Source organism: Myotis myotis, unplaced genomic scaffold, assembly GCF_014108235.1.
Source record: "Myotis myotis isolate mMyoMyo1 unplaced genomic scaffold, mMyoMyo1.p scaffold_m19_p_10, whole genome shotgun sequence".
NCBI classification, from domain to species: domain Eukaryota; kingdom Metazoa; phylum Chordata; class Mammalia; order Chiroptera; family Vespertilionidae; genus Myotis; species Myotis myotis.
The window spans coordinates 69,486,805-69,491,457 of record NW_023416314.1 but is presented as its reverse complement, the minus strand read 5'-3'; positions in this window follow the sequence as shown (position 1 = coordinate 69,491,457).

Here is a 4,653-nt window from a genome sequence, read left to right as displayed (position 1 = left end):
CCGGATCTGGAGCTCAGAGTCTGCGACTCCCTCCCGATTGAAAACGCCAACCGCGCCCTCCGCCGCCAGCCCGCTCCGCGCACTCCGCACCTCAGAATTTGACTTCAGCACTGCGCCTCCTCTGAGTGTCCGTATGCGTTTCTCTTTCCTCCTAGTTGTAGGACTTCCACTCAGCCAGCGTTCCTGTGGTTCTGGGTGATGTCCCTTCCGTTTTTTGGTTTCACTTTTGAAGTAGTTGTTCAAAGCAGCAAACTCCGGCGTTAACCTATGCCGCCATCTTGGTTCTCCGAGGCCTGTAGAATTTCTTTTTAAAAAAAACTAGAGCTTAGAGTTCTAACAAATGAAGTACCAGGATATCAGAGCATCATAGGTTTTCACTAAATTCCCAGACTGAAGGCAGGTGCATAGAAAAAGGTGTACACTGTACCATAGGACATTCCCCACAGAAACTGGTCTTTTCGTAGAGTGTTCACTGGGAGAAGAGAAAAACTAGACTTTCCAGGGCTTATTACGGGTTCTGAGATCATGGTTATTTCTGGTCATGGGTTGAGTGGGAATGAACGAGAGTCAAGAAATAATCAGAGTGAGCCAAACCACTTCCCAGTGAGCCCAGTAGAGTTTTATCCCCCTTGTCGTTATCGCTGTAGGTCCTGAATGTATATTTGGAATATATATATTCAGCAACTACCCGGCCTATGGGTTAAGGACTGTCATGCTAGGAAGGATCAAGTGAAAACTGGTGAGTTTCTTTCTAACGAAAACAGTAAATCAAAATCGATAACAGGTTTCCAGGAGAATCACAGAGATTAGTGCTGTCACAGAAGACTTGAAAAATGCGAGTTTAGTGACACAGCGGTGTGCTGGAATCAGCGCGTACAGGCTCATGAGACTTGTTATCATTATTCAAGAAAATTGTTATGAGAGTGTTAACATTACCTTGCAACTTCCTCTTTCAGTGACGTCACTTTGGTAGCTTGAAATCGGCCACGGTGGGAATGATTTAAACCACAGAAATTGGCAAATGCTACAACTTAGGAATTTTTTTCCCCTTTGAAGAGCCAGTTTACCAGCAAACCACTGTTGATTCTTATCACATCCTCCTTTAACTTACCTATTTGGCTTGGGCAGATGTATCTTGGACTTGGAGAATGATGGGAGATGATGTGAGAGCAATCAGACTGTGATTTCAATGCAGCTGCAGTTTGAGATCTGGCCTGTTTACTGTTGCATAGAAACAGAGGCTCTGATGCCTACTGTGGATGGATGGATGGATGGATGGATGGATGGATGGATGGATGGATGATGGATGGATGGATGATGGATGGATGATGGGTGGATGGATGGATGATGAATGCATGTTATTCACACTAGCTAAGATATGAAAACAACCTAAATGTCTGTCTACGGATGGATGAATAAAGAAAATAAGGTATGCTATTTAGCCACTGAAAAACAGAAGGAAATCTTGCCATTTGTGACAACACAGATGACCCTGGAGGGCATTATGCTAAGTGAAACAATCCAGACACAGAGAGACAAATACTGCATGATCTCACTTATACGCAGACTCTAAAATCATCAAACTCATAGAAGCAAAGAGTAGACTGTCCGATAGGGATTTGGGGGAGGAGGTAAATGAGATGTTGGTCAAAGTGCCGGGGTCCAACCCCAGCAGGTCCAGGGGTCCCCAAAGGTGTGGATGGAGTCGGCGAAGAAGGAATGACACAGAGGCAGCGTTCAGTTGATCAGCAGCCTAGCCAGGATCTCTAGCCAGGATCTCCAGCCAAGTTCTGGTCTGGATCTCCAGAGAGGTTCTGCTTAGGATCTCCAGCCAGGTTCTGTGTCCACGTTCTCTTGCTAGGTTCTCCAGGTTCTGTAGCCATGTTCCCTCGCTAGGTTCTCCAGCCAGGTTCAGTCACCAAGTTCTAGTCAGGTTCTCTTGCCAATTTCTGTAGTCAGGTTCAGTCCAGGATCTTTTGCCATGTTCTCTCGCTAGGTTCTGTCTCTAGGTTCTGAGGCCAGTTTCTGTCCAGGATCTTTTGCCATGTTCTCTCCCGCGAAGTTCTTCTGTCTCTAGGGAATGTTCTGTGTAGGTTCTGTGCCTAGGTTCCGTCTCTCCATTCTGTGTTCTAAGTTCTGTATTCTGCTGTCTTATTACATCTGTATTTATACCAGTTGATTCAATCCTATCAATCTCTATTACAAAGGTTAGGGCGTTTCTTATCTCCATTCCAGGGAGTAAAGATTATGTAGCTTAAGCATGATTGTTCATAGTTAAAGTGATTAATTACCCACCTGGCACTTAGTTAAGAGGTTTTATTCCCTCCCTAGCTTCAGGGGAAAATCCCTACCTGGGGAAACAACCTTTCTCAGAGACCTTGGTTAAAACACATAGTGCCAAGAAGGTGAGCAAACATATTAAGAACAGTATGCCATATATGCCAGGTCCCTTGAAACAGCAAGGATGGGCTGGCTCCCGGCAGTCAAAGGATCAAAGTTTCATTTCTGCAACATGAATAAGTTCTGGAGGTCTAATGTACAGCATGGTGTCTACAGTGAAATTTACTAAGAGTGTGTAGGTATTAAGTGTTCTCACAGAAAGAAAAAAGGAAGGAAGGGAGGGAGGAAGGGAGGGAGGGAGGGAGGGAGGGAGGGAGGGAGGGAGGGAGGGAGGGAGAAGGGAAGGAAGGAAGGAAGGAAGGAAGGAAGGAAGGAAGGGAGGGAGGGAGGGAGGGAGGAAGGAAGGGAGGGAGGGAGAGAGGAAATCATAACTATGTGAGGTGATAGATGCTAACCATCTTGACTGTGGTAATCATTTCACAGTGTATACATATATAAAAACATCATGTTGTATATACACCTTAAGTAAATACAGCTCTTATTTGTCACTTATACCTTAATAAAGTTGAAAAAAGAAAATTTTTAACAAGATGATGGTAACTCCTTCCAGTCTCATATTGACAGATTAGCAGACTGTCCAATGGAACTGAATTGAACCATAACCTGACTTACTTATCACGCACAACCATTGAATGTAACGCACAACCTCATTCTGTTAGACTATAAATACATTTGGATACTAAAGTTCTTTGCAATGAATATAAGTATAACTAAGATGTGTATGCTACTGTACCAATTGGGACTTCTATATCAGCTATAAAATTAAACAGTGGCCCCTCTATATGTCCAGCTCACAAAATGATGTGATAATCAAATGAAGTTGTATATATAAGGAAGCACTGTAAACTTTAGTGTCCTGCTGGCTAAACTTAGAGTCTCTCTAATGTTCCACACCTTGTCAGCATCCTATTGGTGCCCTCAGAAAAACTTGTAGTTATTTTGCCAAGGATTTATCTCAGCTTCTATTACATATTTATATTTGTGGTTGTGTGATTAATGTCTCTCCCGCTAGACTAAAAACACCACGAGGGTAGGAGGTTTATCTGTTTAGCCCACCACTGGCTCCCCAGTCCCTAGTGGAGTGTATGGCATACAGCAGAAACGCAGTCAACATTTTTTTAAATAAACGAATGAACTGAGTTCTACTTCTTGGCCCACTGCAACGAGACCAATTTATCCAGATGAAGGGAATCCTTACCATCAGAGAATTCATGTCATAAGCCTCATCCAACCAAGTCTTGGGGATGGTTTTGAGCTTATATTAACCTCAGGTTACGGTTTCAACTTTATATCATTTATTCAATTATTGTATTGCTCAGGGTCCCAGCAGGAAGTGGGTGGTACTCTCGGGTGGGATCATTGAGAGTTTAATAAAGGGCCGGATTGATGGTTTGGGCAGGGTTAAGGGAAGCCAGAGAGGAACTAGCCCAGTGGGGATATGGTACCATTCCAAGCCCTGAAGGGGCAAAGGGAGGGGTAGACACCAGAACCTAGCAGTGCCGTAGCAGACCTGACAAGAACCGTGGTCTTTAGAAGAGGGATGCAGCCCAGGCGTGGTGACGCAGCTGGGAGGGAGCCACACAATAAATGTCCCAACTTTATTTGCCTTCCACCTTCCAATCTTCTGCTGGCTGACTCTTGTTGGCTGAACGTAATAGAAGCCAGGGGGGCCTGAGAGCCCGCTGATACATAAAGGCAGGTCTCCAGGCATAAAGGCAAATGGATGGAGAGAGGGCCTGAGGAGAAAATAAAGACACCCAGCCCAAACCTGAGCCCACATAAACTTAACTGAGAACTCCTTTGCTTTTGCTTTTTCTGCGATATCCATTTGTCATTGCAGATGGATATTTTCCCCTCCCTCTTTCTTTCAAGCTTCAGTTCTAAGTTATGTTGATCAGGTGGGAGGTTTTCCTGCCAAGCACCATTGTCATGATCCCCTCCAGATGTAGTCTGTCCTTGGTAGAGGTCCATTTGTATGATGGAAGTCTTAGGTCAGAAGACCCAGTTCCGATCTTTAACACGAGGGGACCATTACCCAGGGCTTGCTTTCACTGTCAGAGTCACTACACGTGAGAATAGGAGAGGTGCAGATGCCTTCTGAGCTCCCCCCTCGCCCCCTGCAAGTCCTGCAGCTTCCCAGGGCTTCCCTGTTACCAGGCTCCATCAGGAAGTAGTTGTTGTCCATGCCCGGTCATCTCCCTGGGGCCCAAATTATGCAGCCAACTGGATGCCTCCACCTCGGGGACGTGGGCT